This window comes from Hyla sarda, unplaced genomic scaffold (assembly GCF_029499605.1).
Source record: "Hyla sarda isolate aHylSar1 unplaced genomic scaffold, aHylSar1.hap1 scaffold_834, whole genome shotgun sequence".
Lineage (NCBI taxonomy): Eukaryota > Metazoa > Chordata > Amphibia > Anura > Hylidae > Hyla > Hyla sarda.
The window spans coordinates 23,613-43,050 of record NW_026610861.1 but is presented as its reverse complement, the minus strand read 5'-3'; the positions used below and the strand labels follow the sequence as shown (position 1 = coordinate 43,050).

At 50.0% G+C, this 19,438-nt stretch overlaps 5 non-coding genes and 3 pseudogenes across 5 annotated transcripts; all 8 read right to left on the bottom strand.

The window, feature by feature from the left end:
- Nucleotides 1–709: 709 nt before the first annotated feature.
- LOC130347324 (U2 spliceosomal RNA) lies at nucleotides 710–900 on the bottom strand. Its single transcript, XR_008885276.1, has one exon. It is a non-coding gene; the product is annotated as a U2 spliceosomal RNA (small nuclear RNA).
- Nucleotides 901–2,988: 2,088 nt separating this feature from the next.
- Nucleotides 2,989–3,190, bottom strand: LOC130347309 (U2 spliceosomal RNA; annotated as a pseudogene).
- Nucleotides 3,191–3,883: 693 nt separating this feature from the next.
- LOC130347317 (U2 spliceosomal RNA) lies at nucleotides 3,884–4,071 on the bottom strand. Its single transcript, XR_008885271.1, has one exon. It is a non-coding gene; the product is annotated as a U2 spliceosomal RNA (small nuclear RNA).
- Nucleotides 4,072–6,163: 2,092 nt separating this feature from the next.
- On the bottom strand, nucleotides 6,164–6,354 carry LOC130347323 (U2 spliceosomal RNA). Its single transcript, XR_008885275.1, has one exon. It is a non-coding gene; the product is annotated as a U2 spliceosomal RNA (small nuclear RNA).
- A 2,082-nt stretch (nucleotides 6,355–8,436) lies between these two features.
- On the bottom strand, nucleotides 8,437–8,627 carry LOC130347322 (U2 spliceosomal RNA). The gene has a single exon (XR_008885274.1). It is a non-coding gene; the product is annotated as a U2 spliceosomal RNA (small nuclear RNA).
- A 2,091-nt stretch (nucleotides 8,628–10,718) lies between these two features.
- Nucleotides 10,719–10,892, bottom strand: LOC130347306 (U2 spliceosomal RNA; annotated as a pseudogene).
- A 5,818-nt stretch (nucleotides 10,893–16,710) lies between these two features.
- Nucleotides 16,711–16,868, bottom strand: LOC130347318 (U2 spliceosomal RNA; annotated as a pseudogene).
- A 2,070-nt stretch (nucleotides 16,869–18,938) lies between these two features.
- On the bottom strand, nucleotides 18,939–19,129 carry LOC130347321 (U2 spliceosomal RNA). Its single transcript, XR_008885273.1, has one exon. It is a non-coding gene; the product is annotated as a U2 spliceosomal RNA (small nuclear RNA).
- Between the last annotated feature and the right edge of the window lie 309 nt (nucleotides 19,130–19,438).

The following is a 19,438-nucleotide window of genomic DNA, read 5'->3' as shown; positions in this document are numbered from 1 at the left end:
TGCACAGAATTTAGCAAGGGCCTCGCACCTTCTGATGCATCAGGTAGGTGCACAATAGCATAGCCTAACCCTCTGTACTTTGGTCTATATTGATGCGGGACATAGACAGCCAGCTGATGACCAATCCATTAGTGCAATGGATGGCTGGAAGCATTTGTCTTTGCCTTTGCAATACCACAGAAGCAATGCATGGTCAATGTACAGCAATGACACACCTGTGTGAACAGCCAGGAGACCCCCCCCCCCATGTTATGTTACATAGTTACATAGTTAGTACGGTCGAAAAAAGACATATGTCCATCACGTTCAACCAGGGAATTAAGGGGTAGGGGTGTGGCGCGATATTGGGGAAGGGATGAGATTTTATATTTCTTCATAAGCATTAATCTTATTTTGTCAATTAGGAACATTCAGCACCCACCCGCTATCAAGGCAGCTGCCTATCATGTCATGCCCTACCTGCACAGGTGTGCTGGCTACTCAAATGATCCAATTAAGGAGGCCATTTAGTCAGCAGCAGCAGAAGTCCTGTGCCTGGACGCTCCAACAGGGGCCAGACACAAGCAGAAGCAGAAGCAGCAGAAGCAGCAGCAGCACCACCTTTTGTTTTTTGGCTGCAGCAGCAGCAAGGCCCACAGGGCTGGCTAGCTGGCTAGCCAGCAAGCAGGTAGCAATGAAAGTAGGAATCTTTCTTTTTAACCCTGTAAGGGGGTGGTGCACTGTACCCGAAGATACTGCCATATCGGGTCAATGCATAGGGCGACGGAAGCAAGCTTCGAAATCGGCCCCCGTTCTCAAAAATCCATTTAATATATGGTCCCCAGATAGGGGACGTATCAGATATTAAACTGATAAGAACAGATACTACACTTGATCTTAGCCAAAAGGCCGAGAAGCGATAACCGTGAAAGGGGCGGGCCCAACAAGGTCCCCTTCATGGGCACTATCACTGCTTGCTGTCAGGGAGGCTGCCAGACAATTTTCCATGCACACTCTGGGCTGGGGGGCAGTCAACCACCAGTACACACAGCAGAACCTAAACCCATACCATTATTGCTAAGCAGCAAGACAGGGGCCCATTGCACTCCCACGGGGCCTTTTTAAATGCAATCCATAACCCGGATTTGCCAGGAACCCTTCTTACTCCTCCTACTTGCATGTGACACTGGGCTTAGGATCTGCATAGGAAACACACACACAAGCACACACCTACCTTTGTTGCCTGCAGATGCCTCCTTGGCTGTCCCCAAACGGTATCAAACCAACACCCACGGGAAGCTGTAAGCATAGAGGACATGCCTGCACCCCATTGGACTTACCTGTGTGGGTTAAATCCGGGTTATTTGACAACCTATGGCGGTGATGGTTCTGCTCAGGCAGAGCAGTGCTGATGCTCCTCATAAAGCTGTCGCTGCTGTGAAGGTTCTAGGTGACATCACAAATCCCTTTGGTTACATACACAACAAAGCTGGGTTGTTGTTGTTTACACTCTGCAAGGCCTGTGGAAGTGAGTGACATCATAGCACTGTAGTTCTGAGGGTTCAAGATGGATGCAACAATCTCCTGTTGCTTCTATGAAGGCCGTAATAGACGACATCACCAAACAGCTCCATAGTCACATACACAGCAAAGGAGAGATGTTGTTTACACCTAGTGATGTCAGTGGTATTGAGTGACATCACAGCACAGTGCTAAGGCTCCTGGGCCTGGACACAGCAGCGGCTGCAATATCTCAACGGAGAATACGTTTATATCTATGTGTGTGTGTGCGCATATATATATATATATATATATATATATATATATATATATATATATTTCTCCGCCGAAATCACTTTTAAACCCATTTCCACCTTTTTTTCCCTTCTCTTCCTCTTACTTTTTTTTCACGTTTTTTTACGTTTTTCTCCTTTTCGCCTCTTTTCTGGGCGTATTATTCTTCTTTTTCTTCTTTTTTTTCGTCTAATGCATACCCCATCAGTGCAGCAATGCTTATTCAATACCGCCAGCAGATGGAGACACTGGGGGATAATTTTCTAAGGATTTATACTGATTTTTCCTGTCTGAATTTGTCGCACAGAAAGTTGCAGGCCAAATATGTGTGACATTTCTGCGACTTTAGCTTCTAGAGCATTTTTACAACATTATACATAGGTGCTGAATACATAAAAAGCGACTGTTCAGCGACAGACAAGTCGCATCGGCTGAAAGTAGGCCAGAATGTCAGTCCATGTTGGAGCAGGTTTAGATACAGTCTAAAGCATAGATCTCAAAGTCTGTGCACAGAATTTAGCAAGGGCCTCGCACCTTCTGATGCATCAGGTAGGTGCACAATAGCATAGCCTAACCCTCTGTACTTTGGTCTATATTGATGCGGGACATAGACAGCCAGCTGATGACCAATCCATTAGTGCAATGGATGGCTGGAAGCATTTGTCTTTGCCTTTGCAATACCACAGAAGCAATGCATGGTCAATGTACAGCAATGACACACCTGTGTGAACAGCCAGGAGACCCCCCCCCCCATGTTATGTTACATAGTTACATAGTTAGTACGGTCGAAAAAAGACATATGTCCATCACGTTCAACCAGGGAATTAAGGGGTAGGGGTGTGGCGCGATATTGGGGAAGGGATGAGATTTTATATTTCTTCATAAGCATTAATCTTATTTTGTCAATTAGGAACATTCAGCACCCACCCGCTATCAAGGCAGCTGCCTATCATGTCATGCCCTACCTGCACAGGTGTGCTGGCTACTCAAATGATCCAATTAAGGAGGCCATTTAGTCAGCAGCAGCAGAAGTCCTGTGCCTGGACGCTCCAACAGGGGCCAGACACAAGCAGAAGCAGAAGCAGCAGAAGCAGCAGCAGCACCACCTTTTGTTTTTTGGCTGCAGCAGCAGCAAGGCCCACAGGGCTGGCTAGCTGGCTAGCCAGCAAGCAGGTAGCAATGAAAGTAGGAATCTTTCTTTTTAACCCTGTAAGGGGGTGGTGCACTGTACCCGAAGATACTGCCATATCGGGTCAATGCATAGGGCGACGGAAGCAAGCTTCGAAATCGGCCCCCGTTCTCAAAAATCCATTTAATATATGGTCCCCAGATAGGGGACGTATCAGATATTAAACTGATAAGAACAGATTTTATTTTTTTTTTTTTTTTTTTTTTTTTTTTTTTATCTAAAGCCGAGGAACGTGCTTTCGATTCACCCAAAGTGCAAGAAAAAGTGCAAACGTGTTACACTAAAAAAACGTGCACAAAGGATGCGGTCTATCGCAAGCCCTTCTCCGATAGGAGAGAGGCCCCCCAACAAACCTTACCCTTCGCCTCCGGACCAAAAGGTACCTGCGAGGTTCCAGGTTCGCTGTCCCTTTTCGCCGAAGCTACTAGGGGACCACAAATGCTCCCGGCATCCCCCTTGGCGTTAGCCAAGGTATCTGCCCGCAGAGCCGATTACGGTAGGTACCCTGCCAAAGCAGGAGTACCCGGGGTGTTTGCAGGGAGGTGCGGAACCTAATGGCCACACACACCTCCCCTAGACCGCCAGGAGGGACACCCAGAAGGGCTACCGCATCCTGACAAATCCTGTGAACACACAACACGCAAAAAGTGACACAGTGAGACAAAAAAGAAATAAATAAGTGAATGTGTGCAGATATACTGCCCGGACATCCGGCCGGATCTATAAAAATTTCTTTGATCCTAGCCAGAAGGCCGGGAATCAAGAGGTGAGTGCCACAAGGTGAAGAGATTATGGTGCCCGTGCTTCAACTCAGTGAGTCTATTCTCCCAGTGAGTTTCGGCACCTCGGGGTCACCACTCCCCGAGGCACAAAAGTACCTCGGCTCTAGACCCTCTCAGCCTCATGGCGAGACCCGGAGGGAACAGGTCACATCGGGGCAGCCGTCGAGCTGATTCCTCAGAACCAGCCCCGGAAAGCCCTGGTACACCTGCATCCTCCATGCAGCACCCATCCCCACCAGCCCCATACCGGCGTTACTGTACACCGGCATGAAAAACTGATAAGAACAGATACTACACTTGATCTTAGCCAAAAGGCCGAGAAGCGATAACCGTGAAAGGGGCGGGCCCAACAAGGTCCCCTTCATGGGCACTATCACTGCTTGCTGTCAGGGAGGCTGCCAGACAATTTTCCATGCACACTCTGGGCTGGGGGGCAGTCAACCACCAGTACACACAGCAGAACCTAAACCCATACCATTATTGCTAAGCAGCAAGACAGGGGCCCATTGCACTCCCACGGGGCCTTTTTAAATGCAATCCATAACCCGGATTTGCCAGGAACCCTTCTTACTCCTCCTACTTGCATGTGACACTGGGCTTAGGATCTGCATAGGAAACACACACACAAGCACACACCTACCTTTGTTGCCTGCAGATGCCTCCTTGGCTGTCCCCAAACGGTATCAAACCAACACCCACGGGAAGCTGTAAGCATAGAGGACATGCCTGCACCCCATTGGACTTACCTGTGTGGGTTAAATCCGGGTTATTTGACAACCTATGGCGGTGATGGTTCTGCTCAGGCAGAGCAGTGCTGATGCTCCTCATAAAGCTGTCGCTGCTGTGAAGGTTCTAGGTGACATCACAAATCCCTTTGGTTACATACACAACAAAGCTGGGTTGTTGTTGTTTACACTCTGCAAGGCCTGTGGAAGTGAGTGACATCATAGCACTGTAGTTCTGAGGGTTCAAGATGGATGCAACAATCTCCTGTTGCTTCTATGAAGGCCGTAATAGACGACATCACCAAACAGCTCCATAGTCACATACACAGCAAAGGAGAGATGTTGTTTACACCTAGTAATGTCAGTGGTATTGAGTGACATCACAGCACAGTGCTAAGGCTCCTGGGCCTGGACACAGCAGCGGCTGCAATATCTCAACGGAGAATACGTTTATATCTATGTGTGTGTGTGCGCATATATATATATATATATATATATATATATATATATATATATATATATATTTCTCCGCCGAAATCACTTTTAAACCCATTTCCACCTTTTTTTCCCTTCTCTTCCTCTTACTTTTTTTTCACGTTTTTTTACGTTTTTCTCCTTTTCGCCTCTTTTCTGGGCGTATTATTCTTCTTTTTCTTCTTTTTTTTCGTCTAATGCATACCCCATCAGTGCAGCAATGCTTATTCAATACCGCCAGCAGATGGAGACACTGGGGGATAATTTTCTAAGGATTTATACTGATTTTTCCTGTCTGAATTTGTCGCACAGAAAGTTGCAGGCCAAATATGTGTGACATTTCTGCGACTTTAGCTTCTAGAGCATTTTTACAACATTATACATAGGTGCTGAATACATAAAAAGCGACTGTTCAGCGACAGACAAGTCGCATCGGCTGAAAGTAGGCCAGAATGTCAGTCCATGTTGGAGCAGGTTTAGATACAGTCTAAAGCATAGATCTCAAAGTCTGTGCACAGAATTTAGCAAGGGCCTCGCACCTTCTGATGCATCAGGTAGGTGCACAATAGCATAGCCTAACCCTCTGTACTTTGGTCTATATTGATGCGGGACATAGACAGCCAGCTGATGACCAATCCATTAGTGCAATGGATGGCTGGAAGCATTTGTCTTTGCCTTTGCAATACCACAGAAGCAATGCATGGTCAATGTACAGCAATGACACACCTGTGTGAACAGCCAGGAGACCCCCCCCCCCATGTTATGTTACATAGTTACATAGTTAGTACGGTCGAAAAAAGACATATGTCCATCACGTTCAACCAGGGAATTAAGGGGTAGGGGTGTGGCGCGATATTGGGGAAGGGATGAGATTTTATATTTCTTCATAAGCATTAATCTTATTTTGTCAATTAGGAACATTCAGCACCCACCCGCTATCAAGGCAGCTGCCTATCATGTCATGCCCTACCTGCACAGGTGTGCTGGCTACTCAAATGATCCAATTAAGGAGGCCATTTAGTCAGCAGCAGCAGAAGTCCTGTGCCTGGACGCTCCAACAGGGGCCAGACACAAGCAGAAGCAGAAGCAGCAGAAGCAGCAGCAGCACCACCTTTTGTTTTTTGGCTGCAGCAGCAGCAAGGCCCACAGGGCTGGCTAGCTGGCTAGCCAGCAAGCAGGTAGCAATGAAAGTAGGAATCTTTCTTTTTAACCCTGTAAGGGGGTGGTGCACTGTACCCGAAGATACTGCCATATCGGGTCAATGCATAGGGCGACGGAAGCAAGCTTCGAAATCGGCCCCCGTTCTCAAAAATCCATTTAATATATGGTCCCCAGATAGGGGACGTATCAGATATTAAACTGATAAGAACAGATACTACACTTGATCTTAGCCAAAAGGCCGAGAAGCGATAACCGTGAAAGGGGCGGGCCCAACAAGGTCCCCTTCATGGGCACTATCACTGCTTGCTGTCAGGGAGGCTGCCAGACAATTTTCCATGCACACTCTGGGCTGGGGGGCAGTCAACCACCAGTACACACAGCAGAACCTAAACCCATACCATTATTGCTAAGCAGCAAGACAGGGGCCCATTGCACTCCCACGGGGCCTTTTTAAATGCAATCCATAACCCGGATTTGCCAGGAACCCTTCTTACTCCTCCTACTTGCATGTGACACTGGGCTTAGGATCTGCATAGGAAACACACACACAAGCACACACCTACCTTTGTTGCCTGCAGATGCCTCCTTGGCTGTCCCCAAACGGTATCAAACCAACACCCACGGGAAGCTGTAAGCATAGAGGACATGCCTGCACCCCATTGGACTTACCTGTGTGGGTTAAATCCGGGTTATTTGACAACCTATGGCGGTGATGGTTCTGCTCAGGCAGAGCAGTGCTGATGCTCCTCATAAAGCTGTCGCTGCTGTGAAGGTTCTAGGTGACATCACAAATCCCTTTGGTTACATACACAACAAAGCTGGGTTGTTGTTGTTTACACTCTGCAAGGCCTGTGGAAGTGAGTGACATCATAGCACTGTAGTTCTGAGGGTTCAAGATGGATGCAACAATCTCCTGTTGCTTCTATGAAGGCCGTAATAGACGACATCACCAAACAGCTCCATAGTCACATACACAGCAAAGGAGAGATGTTGTTTACACCTAGTGATGTCAGTGGTATTGAGTGACATCACAGCACAGTGCTAAGGCTCCTGGGCCTGGACACAGCAGCGGCTGCAATATCTCAACGGAGAATACGTTTATATCTATGTGTGTGTGTGCGCATATATATATATATATATATATATATATATATATATATATTTCTCCGCCGAAATCACTTTTAAACCCATTTCCACCTTTTTTTCCCTTCTCTTCCTCTTACTTTTTTTTCACGTTTTTTTACGTTTTTCTCCTTTTCGCCTCTTTTCTGGGCGTATTATTCTTCTTTTTCTTCTTTTTTTTCGTCTAATGCATACCCCATCAGTGCAGCAATGCTTATTCAATACCGCCAGCAGATGGAGACACTGGGGGATAATTTTCTAAGGATTTATACTGATTTTTCCTGTCTGAATTTGTCGCACAGAAAGTTGCAGGCCAAATATGTGTGACATTTCTGCGACTTTAGCTTCTAGAGCATTTTTACAACATTATACATAGGTGCTGAATACATAAAAAGCGACTGTTCAGCGACAGACAAGTCGCATCGGCTGAAAGTAGGCCAGAATGTCAGTCCATGTTGGAGCAGGTTTAGATACAGTCTAAAGCATAGATCTCAAAGTCTGTGCACAGAATTTAGCAAGGGCCTCGCACCTTCTGATGCATCAGGTAGGTGCACAATAGCATAGCCTAACCCTCTGTACTTTGGTCTATATTGATGCGGGACATAGACAGCCAGCTGATGACCAATCCATTAGTGCAATGGATGGCTGGAAGCATTTGTCTTTGCCTTTGCAATACCACAGAAGCAATGCATGGTCAATGTACAGCAATGACACACCTGTGTGAACAGCCAGGAGACCCCCCCCCCCATGTTATGTTACATAGTTACATAGTTAGTACGGTCGAAAAAAGACATATGTCCATCACGTTCAACCAGGGAATTAAGGGGTAGGGGTGTGGCGCGATATTGGGGAAGGGATGAGATTTTATATTTCTTCATAAGCATTAATCTTATTTTGTCAATTAGGAACATTCAGCACCCACCCGCTATCAAGGCAGCTGCCTATCATGTCATGCCCTACCTGCACAGGTGTGCTGGCTACTCAAATGATCCAATTAAGGAGGCCATTTAGTCAGCAGCAGCAGAAGTCCTGTGCCTGGACGCTCCAACAGGGGCCAGACACAAGCAGAAGCAGAAGCAGCAGAAGCAGCAGCAGCACCACCTTTTGTTTTTTGGCTGCAGCAGCAGCAAGGCCCACAGGGCTGGCTAGCTGGCTAGCCAGCAAGCAGGTAGCAATGAAAGTAGGAATCTTTCTTTTTAACCCTGTAAGGGGGTGGTGCACTGTACCCGAAGATACTGCCATATCGGGTCAATGCATAGGGCGACGGAAGCAAGCTTCGAAATCGGCCCCCGTTCTCAAAAATCCATTTAATATATGGTCCCCAGATAGGGGACGTATCAGATATTAAACTGATAAGAACAGATACTACACTTGATCTTAGCCAAAAGGCCGAGAAGCGATAACCGTGAAAGGGGCGGGCCCAACAAGGTCCCCTTCATGGGCACTATCACTGCTTGCTGTCAGGGAGGCTGCCAGACAATTTTCCATGCACACTCTGGGCTGGGGGGCAGTCAACCACCAGTACACACAGCAGAACCTAAACCCATACCATTATTGCTAAGCAGCAAGACAGGGGCCCATTGCACTCCCACGGGGCCTTTTTAAATGCAATCCATAACCCGGATTTGCCAGGAACCCTTCTTACTCCTCCTACTTGCATGTGACACTGGGCTTAGGATCTGCATAGGAAACACACACACAAGCACACACCTACCTTTGTTGCCTGCAGATGCCTCCTTGGCTGTCCCCAAACGGTATCAAACCAACACCCACGGGAAGCTGTAAGCATAGAGGACATGCCTGCACCCCATTGGACTTACCTGTGTGGGTTAAATCCGGGTTATTTGACAACCTATGGCGGTGATGGTTCTGCTCAGGCAGAGCAGTGCTGATGCTCCTCATAAAGCTGTCGCTGCTGTGAAGGTTCTAGGTGACATCACAAATCCCTTTGGTTACATACACAACAAAGCTGGGTTGTTGTTGTTTACACTCTGCAAGGCCTGTGGAAGTGAGTGACATCATAGCACTGTAGTTCTGAGGGTTCAAGATGGATGCAACAATCTCCTGTTGCTTCTATGAAGGCCGTAATAGACGACATCACCAAACAGCTCCATAGTCACATACACAGCAAAGGAGAGATGTTGTTTACACCTAGTGATGTCAGTGGTATTGAGTGACATCACAGCACAGTGCTAAGGCTCCTGGGCCTGGACACAGCAGCGGCTGCAATATCTCAACGGAGAATACGTTTATATCTATGTGTGTGTGTGCGCATATATATATATATATATATATATATATATATATATATATATATATATTTCTCCGCCGAAATCACTTTTAAACCCATTTCCACCTTTTTTTCCCTTCTCTTCCTCTTACTTTTTTTTCACGTTTTTTTACGTTTTTCTCCTTTTCGCCTCTTTTCTGGGCGTATTATTCTTCTTTTTCTTCTTTTTTTTCGTCTAATGCATACCCCATCAGTGCAGCAATGCTTATTCAATACCGCCAGCAGATGGAGACACTGGGGGATAATTTTCTAAGGATTTATACTGATTTTTCCTGTCTGAATTTGTCGCACAGAAAGTTGCAGGCCAAATATGTGTGACATTTCTGCGACTTTAGCTTCTAGAGCATTTTTACAACATTATACATAGGTGCTGAATACATAAAAAGCGACTGTTCAGCGACAGACAAGTCGCATCGGCTGAAAGTAGGCCAGAATGTCAGTCCATGTTGGAGCAGGTTTAGATACAGTCTAAAGCATAGATCTCAAAGTCTGTGCACAGAATTTAGCAAGGGCCTCGCACCTTCTGATGCATCAGGTAGGTGCACAATAGCATAGCCTAACCCTCTGTACTTTGGTCTATATTGATGCGGGACATAGACAGCCAGCTGATGACCAATCCATTAGTGCAATGGATGGCTGGAAGCATTTGTCTTTGCCTTTGCAATACCACAGAAGCAATGCATGGTCAATGTACAGCAATGACACACCTGTGTGAACAGCCAGGAGACCCCCCCCCCCCATGTTATGTTACATAGTTACATAGTTAGTACGGTCGAAAAAAGACATATGTCCATCACGTTCAACCAGGGAATTAAGGGGTAGGGGTGTGGCGCGATATTGGGGAAGGGATGAGATTTTATATTTCTTCATAAGCATTAATCTTATTTTGTCAATTAGGAACATTCAGCACCCACCCGCTATCAAGGCAGCTGCCTATCATGTCATGCCCTACCTGCACAGGTGTGCTGGCTACTCAAATGATCCAATTAAGGAGGCCATTTAGTCAGCAGCAGCAGAAGTCCTGTGCCTGGACGCTCCAACAGGGGCCAGACACAAGCAGAAGCAGAAGCAGCAGAAGCAGCAGCAGCACCACCTTTTGTTTTTTGGCTGCAGCAGCAGCAAGGCCCACAGGGCTGGCTAGCTGGCTAGCCAGCAAGCAGGTAGCAATGAAAGTAGGAATCTTTCTTTTTAACCCTGTAAGGGGGTGGTGCACTGTACCCGAAGATACTGCCATATCGGGTCAATGCATAGGGCGACGGAAGCAAGCTTCGAAATCGGCCCCCGTTCTCAAAAATCCATTTAATATATGGTCCCCAGATAGGGGACGTATCAGATATTAAACTGATAAGAACAGATTTTTTGATTGAAAGAGCTTTATTTTCCGTTCAGTCATTACAAGTCGTACAATAAATTACAGTCACACAAAGCATGATAGTACAATACACAGCAAAGGTTCCCTAAGCTATACATCGCACACCATGCTACTCTAACATTCAGCTCAATCCTGCAATAGAAAAGCACAAGAGATCAAACAAAAACCAAATAATACAATCTGTGATCGGGGTAGGGGTGTGGGCGACTATGTGGGGGTAGGGAGGGGGCGGATCACAGGGCCAAACTGTTGGGCTGTATCTTCAGGGAGACATGGGAGAAGGAGAGGGGTCTTCACTCCTCTTCTTCCTCATCAACGGCCGAGCTGTCCAAGATGGAATAGTCTCTAAGCAGGTTCTTGATGAACCTGCGGCAGTCCCGGACGGACATGTTTTCCCTGTTGATCACGAGGCGGTTCCTGGAGAGCCACACTGCGTCCTTAAAACAGTTCATAAGGCGCCAGGCCTCCTGGATGGCCTCCACGTCGTGGGTCCCAGGGAACAGGCCGTAAAGCACCGAATGGTACGATAGGCAGCTCCTGGGCACTGAGTCTCTGAGTTCCTGTTCTAGGGCGTCCAACAGACCCTGTGCAAAGGGGCACTGCCAAAACACGTGGAAAGATGTTTCCTCCACGTAGGGGCAACGGGGGCAGTACCGGGTCTTGCACAGGTTGCGGGCATGCATGAATGACCTGAGAGAGAGACCTCCCATGACGGCCATCCACGACAAGTCCTTGTGTCCATTGGTAAGCCGCTTTGAGGCCACATTGTTCCAAACTGTCTCTGCAGTGGCTGCGGGGAGTCCCGGAACCAGCTCGGTCGAGTCCTTAGCTCGGATGAGCTTGTGGATTGTCTTTGGCTTCCATAGGTCTGGTTTCAGTCCTTCCAGCTGGTGCTCCCTCACAAACCGGACAACATCCCCATAGAACCAGGGAGTGTTCCAGTTGTAAGGGATGGAGCTGTCCCACTTGTCCCAGCCCAGCTGTCTCCAGAGGGGCATGAGAAGCAAGCGAGACATGGACCTGCCCGCTGAGCCAGTCTTTTCTACAAGAGTCCGCTGCACCGTGACACATGCAAAGGAGGCCCTCAGCAGAGCGGGGATGTCGGGTATTCCCTTCCCACCCTTGCGGGGTTCCTTGTACATCACGGTCCTCTTGACTCTGTCCATTTTGCCCCAGACGAAGCCAAATACTGTCCGGGTGATGGCCTTGCAAACGGTGGTATGGGGAGGCCAGGCCTGTGCGGTATATTGGAGCACAGGCAAAACTTCACTCCGCAGGACAAGTGCCTTGCCTTCCATCGTGAGCTTTCTGGAGCTCCACAGTCCGATCTTTGAGTTTATCCTTCCTAGTCGGTCTTGCCAAGACTTAAGGGCCGCTCCTTCCTTCCCGAACCAGACTCCAAGAATTTGAATGAAGTCCGGCTTAATAGTAAAGGGGAAGGGGGCGGAAGAAGCCAGGTGCCACTCCCCGAAGAGCATGGCCTCCGACTTCCCGCAGTTGACTTTTGCCCCCGAAGCTCTGCCGAAGTCCTCGCAGGTCTGGACGAGTGCAGTCACCGAACGCTGGTCAGCGCAGAAGACGGTCACGTCGTCCATGTAGAGCGAGCACTTGACCTCGTGGCGATCTGGTCCTGGTGCGGTGATCCCTCTGATCTCTCCACTCTGCCGGATAGTCTCAGCGAAGAGCTCTATAACACAAACAAAAAGGAGAGGTGAAAGAGGGCAGCCTTGTCTAACCCCTGAAAGAATGGAAAAGGGGTCAGTCTTCCAGCCGTTCACCAACACCGTGCTGTAAATGTCAAAATACATAACGTTAACAAAAGAGCAAAACATCTTCCCCAGACCCAGCCTGCGCAAAACCCTGTCCATGAATGCGTGGGAGACACGGTCGAACGCCTTCTCCTGATCTAAGCTGACCAGGGCGGCGCGGCCCCCGCGGTCCTGGATGTAATGGACCGTGTCTCTCACAAGGGCAAGGCTGTCGGCAATCCTGCGGCCAGGAATGCTGCAGGTCTGGTCCGGATGGACGATCTGCCCCATGACAGGTTTCAGCCTGTTGGCCAGCACCTTGGCGAGGATCTTGTAGTCCACGTTCAGGAGAGAGATGGGACGCCAGTTTTTCAGGTCACATCTCTCCCCCTTCCGCTTATACAAGATCGTGATCATCCCTTCCCTCAACGACGGAGGCATTCTGCCCCCCACCACCATCTCCTCGTACACCTCCAACAGGTCCGGACAGGTCAGGTCACCCAGCGCTACGTAGAGCTCGGCCGGGAGACCGTCACTGCCCGGGGTCCTGCCGGGCTTAAAGGATTTAGCGGCAGAGAGCAGCTCCCCCACCGTCAAGGGATCGTCCATAGCCGCCGCACCTGCGGGATCAACAACGTTAGTGACACCTGACAGGAACCTCTCGGCGGCTTCGGGGTCGGATGACTTGGGGGCGTAGAGGTTGCTGTAGAAGTCGTGGACGACCCCCATCACTTCCTCCTTGCCGCTCCTCATGTGTCCGGTCTCATCTCGTAGCTCAGTCAGGGGCGTGTGGCCGGCATGGAGCTTCCTGAAAAAGAAAGAGTTACATTTCTCACCCTTCTCCAGGTTCTCCACCTTGGAACGAAAGACGATTCGCTTGGATTCCTCCTCAAAGTGCCTTTTCAAGCTCTTTTTGGTCTCCTCCAGCTCCTCCCTGACGTCCCAGCCACACTGGAGCAGGTCCTGCAGGGACCGCAGCTCGCGCTGCAGTTTCCTCAAGTCCCACTTCTTCGCACACGCCTGTTGTCTGCCTTTTGCCTGAAAGAAACAACGGAATTCGACTTTAACATATTCCCACCAGTCGCTGATGCACTTGAACAGACATTTGTCATTTCGCCATACAAGGTACGCATCCCTAAGTTCCTCCATGACCTCCCTCTGCTCCAACAGGGCACAATTCAACTTCCAGGAGCCTGGGCCAGGTGGGAATCCATGGCCCAGAGTCCCCCGGAATCGAATGGCCCTGTGGTCAGAGAAGAAGCAGGGGACCATAGAGTACGACACCTTTCTGACTGCTCTCGAAGTGAAGATGAAGTCTATCCGAGAACGGAGCGAGCCATCGGGGCGGCTCCACGTATAGTTTACGGAGCCGTTCCCGATGGACCCGACAACGTCCTGCAAGGATGCCTCCGTCACCATCTCAATCAGCAGTTTAGACGTCACGTCCAGGTTGGCGGATGTGCCAGAACTGCGCCCGTCCACCTCAATGGGGCAGTTGAAGTCACCACCCAACACTACTGCCCTAGTGGTGGCGAGTTCAGCCCGCAGGGCCTGGAGAACCTCCAGTCGGACATCCCTCTCAGGGGAGGCGTACACGTTGATGAGCCGCACGGGCTCACCCGCCCAGGAACCGTCTGCGACAAGAAGTCTGCCACAGACGAGCTCCCGGACGGAATCAAGTGCAAAGTTACCTCCCCTGATCAGGATGGCCACCCCCGCAGACCTATTGTCGCCCCCACCAGACCAGTAGGAAGGGCCGTGAGGCCACTGCCTGGCCAGATGGTTGTAAGACCTAGAAGCAGACAAAGCACATTCCTGCAACATGTAAACATCACACCTCTGGGAATCTAAGAACGTAAGAACAGTCTGGAATCTAAACCAAGCTCTAATACTCCTCACATTAATGCAGAAGATGTTGAGATCAGCCATGGGAATAAAAAAGAGAGGTTAGTTCTGATACTAGTTACCAGTCTGGTCGGACGGGTCCTCTTCTCTGGCGCCTGTCGGCTCGTGTGGCTTCTCGTAGCGCCCTTCCAAGAACTCGTCGTAGACCGTGTTGGACGGAGTGTCCAGGATTTTCTTAACCTCTGGGTCCTGCAGCAGCTCCTCCATAGATTGAGCTTGGACTGGCTCTGCTTGGACCTGCTCCACTTGGGCCTGCTCCATCACCTCCTCTCCTTCTGAAGCCTCAGGGCTCTCGCAGACCTGCTCCATCTCCTCCTCCTCATCTGAAGCTTGAGGGGTTTCGCAGGTCTCGATTATCTTTCTTTTGTGGGACTCTTCTGATACGTTGTCCCTTCCTTTCCTCTTCCTCTGTATGGTACCTGGGGGAGGAAGCACAGGAAAGTCCTCCGAAGGGCGGGCACCAGCAGCTGGAGGGGGGTTAGGTGCTGCTGGGCCAGGAGAGAAAGGAGGCTGGGTGGGGCGGGGGGCAGGAGAGAGTGCCCGGGCAGGGGAGGACGGGGCAGGGGTGGGCCGGGCAGGGGAGGACGGGGCAGGGGTGGGCCGGGCAGGGGAGGACGGGGCAGGGGTGGGCCGGGGTGGGGTACGGGGGGCAGGGGTGGGCCGGGGTGGGGTACGGGGGGCAGGGGTGGGGCGGGATGGGGCAGGAGGGGTGGGGGTGGGACGGGATGGGGCAGGAGGGGCAGGGGTGGGACGGGATGGGGCAGGAGGGGCAGGGGTGGGACGGGATGGGGCAGGGGTGGGACGGGATGGGGCAGGGGTGGGGCGGGATGGGGCAGGAGATGGGGCGGGAGGGGCAGGGGATGGGGCGGGAGGTGCAGGGGAGGGGCGGGACGGGGCAGGGGTGGTGGCTTTCGCCTTCTTACCCTCCTTGGTCGGCTTGGCCATCCGTGGTGTTGGCTCCGGAGCTGGGGCTGGCTTCGGTGCTCTCGCTGCCACAGATGCCCATGTTCTCTCCCTCTGGGGGCAGTCCTTGTAGCTGTGGGCTGCCAGTCCGCAGAGGTTGCAGGTCTTGCTCTTGGGGCAGTCCTTGGTCGTGTGACCTGTCACACGGCAATACCTGCAGGCATCCTCCGTACAGTCCTTGCCCTCGTGGCCCATCTTGCCACATCTCCTGCAGGTCTGCGGCATGTCCGGGTAGAAGATAAGTCCTGTGGAGTTGCCCAAGGAAAATGTCGTTGGCAGGTGCTGTAGTCCGTCTGGAGAAGCAGGGTTCTTGTTGAGTCTGACGACCACAGACCACTTGCAGGTCCAGTATCCGAGTGAGTTCAGGATGCGGGTGGGCTCCCTCACCACGGTGCAGAAGCGCTTCAGGAAGGTCGAGATGTCCGTGCCTGGGGTGTGTGGGTTCCGCATTGAGACCGTCACCCGCCTCTCCTCTCTTTGAATAAGGCAGTTGCCCACAAAGCGAGAGAAAGGGGATTCGGGACTCGCCGCTTTCACCACCTCCCAGTATCTTCTACAGGTCCCAATGGTGGCAAAGGTGATGTAGAAGATTCCCGAAAAGAAGGTTGCTATTCCCAGGGTGTCAGCCGTGGGGAAGCCTTGATCCGCCAGCATCTTCTTGCAGAACACGTCGTGGGACATGTCCGGCACCCTTCCGTCCACGGGCTTGAGCTTCAAGGCAACAGTCTGCCTCATCCAGGGCTCCAGGGTTGGAGCTTCCAGGTTAGGAATTCTGCCGCCCTTCTGCCTTGCCGTGGTGGAGGTTGAAGCTTGCTGTGGTTGGGGCTGGACCTCCAGGCCTTGCCCTGCAGCCTCCTGGGTGGACTTGCTGGTTGAGGCCATGGCTTCTTCCAGCAGGCTCTTTTCCGCTTCCTTGCTTGCTTGTGGAGAGAGGCTTCGCAAAGTCTTCTTTCCCGGGTGGGAGGAGCTATGCAGATCCGGTCCCGGTGGGAGGAGCTATGCAAATCCTTCTCCAGAGGCAGCGAGTTTCTTCGAAAAGATTCTGCGCCGCCTTCCTCTTCGCCGCTGTTCCGGAATTCACCGCCGATTCCCTTCTTCCAGGTTCTTCGTCGGCTTCTTCCGGAGCTGCAGTCTTCAAGATCTTCTCCTTCTTCAGATGTTCCGAGGCAGGCAGGAGACGATCTTCAGGTGGTATGCTCTAGAGAAATGCGGTTCTAATAAGAACGAAAAGTACTGCAATCGTACTACGCAAAATCTCTACCACAATGCTTGGAGTTCTTCAGACCGTAGCGATCATGGTATCTCCCCTGCCAGGTAAGTAACAGATACTACACTTGATCTTAGCCAAAAGGCCGAGAAGCGATAACCGTGAAAGGGGCGGGCCCAACAAGGTCCCCTTCATGGGCACTATCACTGCTTGCTGTCAGGGAGGCTGCCAGACAATTTTCCATGCACACTCTGGGCTGGGGGGCAGTCAACCACCAGTACACACAGCAGAACCTAAACCCATACCATTATTGCTAAGCAGCAAGACAGGGGCCCATTGCACTCCCACGGGGCCTTTTTAAATGCAATCCATAACCCGGATTTGCCAGGAACCCTTCTTACTCCTCCTACTTGCATGTGACACTGGGCTTAGGATCTGCATAGGACACAAGCACACACCTACCTTTGTTGCCTGCAGATGCCTCCTTGGCTGTCCCCAAACGGTATCAAACCAACACCCACGGGAAGCTGTAAGCATAGAGGACATGCCTGCACCCCATTGGACTTACCTGTGTGGGTTAAATCCGGGTTATTTGACAACCTATGGCGGTGATGGTTCTGCTCAGGCAGAGCAGTGCTGATGCTCCTCATAAAGCTGTCGCTGCTGTGAAGGTTCTAGGTGACATCACAAATCCCTTTGGTTACATACACAACAAAGCTGGGTTGTTGTTGTTTACACTCTGCAAGGCCTGTGGAAGTGAGTGACATCATAGCACTGTAGTTCTGAGGACAATCTCCTGTTGCTTCTATGAAGGCCGTAATAGACGACATCACCAAACAGCTCCATAGTCACATACACAGCAAAGGAGAGATGTTGTTTACACCTAGTGATGTCAGTGGTATTGAGTGACATCACAGCACAGTGCTAAGGCTCCTGGGCCTGGACACAGCAGCGGCTGCAATATCTCAACGGAGAATACGTTTATATCTATGTGTGTGTGTGCGCATATATATATATATATATATATATATATATATATATATATATATATTTCTCCGCCGAAATCACTTTTAAACCCATTTCCACCTTTTTTTCCCTTCTCTTCCTCTTACTTTTTTTTCACGTTTTTTTACGTTTTTCTCCTTTTCGCCTCTTTTCTGGGCGTATTATTCTTCTTTTTCTTCTTTTTTTTCGTCTAATGCATACCCCATCAGTGCAGCAATGCTTATTCAATACCGCCAGCAGATGGAGACACTGGGGGATAATTTTCTAAGGATTTATACTGATTTTTCCTGTCTGAATTTGTCGCACAGAAAGTTGCAGGCCAAATATGTGTGACATTTCTGCGACTTTAGCTTCTAGAGCATTTTTACAACATTATACATAGGTGCTGAATACATAAAAAGCGACTGTTCAGCGACAGACAAGTCGCATCGGCTGAAAGTAGGCCAGAATGTCAGTCCATGTTGGAGCAGGTTTAGATACAGTCTAAAGCATAGATCTCAAAGTCTGTGCACAGAATTTAGCAAGGGCCTCGCACCTTCTGATGCATCAGGTAGGTGCACAATAGCATAGCCTAACCCTCTGTACTTTGGTCTATATTGATGCGGGACATAGACAGCCAGCTGATGACCAATCCATTAGTGCAATGGATGGCTGGAAGCATTTGTCTTTGCCTTTGCAATACCACAGAAGCAATGCATGGTCAATGTACAGCAATGACACACCTGTGTGAACAGCCAGGAGACCCCCCCCCCCCCCCCCATGTTATGTTACATAGTTACATAGTTAGTACGGTCGAAAAAAGACATATGTCCATCACGTTCAACCAGGGAATTAAGGGGTAGGGGTGTGGCGCGATATTGGGGAAGGGATGAGATTTTATATTTCTTCATAAGCATTAATCTTATTTTGTCAATTAGGAACATTCAGCACCCACCCGCTATCAAGGCAGCTGCCTATCATGTCATGCCCTACCTGCACAGGTGTGCTGGCTACTCAAATGATCCAATTAAGGAGGCCATTTAGTCAGCAGCAGCAGAAGTCCTGTGCCTGGACGCTCCAACAGGGGCCAGACACAAGCAGAAGCAGAAGCAGCAGAAGCAGCAGCAGCACCACCTTTTGTTTTTTGGCTGCAGCAGCAGCAAGGCCCACAGGGCTGGCTAGCTGGCTAGCCAGCAAGCAGGTAGCAATGAAAGTAGGAATCTTTCTTTTTAACCCTGTAAGGGGGTGGTGCACTGTACCCGAAGATACTGCCATATCGGGTCAATGCATAGGGCGACGGAAGCAAGCTTCGAAATCGGCCCCCGTTCTCAAAAATCCATTTAATATATGGTCCCCAGATAGGGGACGTATCAGATATTAAACTGATAAGAACAGATACTACACTTGATCTTAGCCAAAAGGCCGAGAAGCGATAACCGTGAAAGGGGCGGGCCCAACAAGGTCCCCTTCATGGGCACTATCACTGCTTGCTGTCAGGGAGGCTGCCAGACAATTTTCCATGCACACTCTGGGCTGGGGGGCAGTCAACCACCAGTACACACAGCAGAACCTAAACCCATACCATTATTGCTAAGCAGCAAGACAGGGGCCCATTGCACTCCCACGGGGCCTTTTTAAATGCAATCCATAACCCGGATTTGCCAGGAACCCTTCTTACTCCTCCTACTTGCATGTGACACTGGGCTTAGGATCTGCATAGGAAACACACACACAAGCACACAC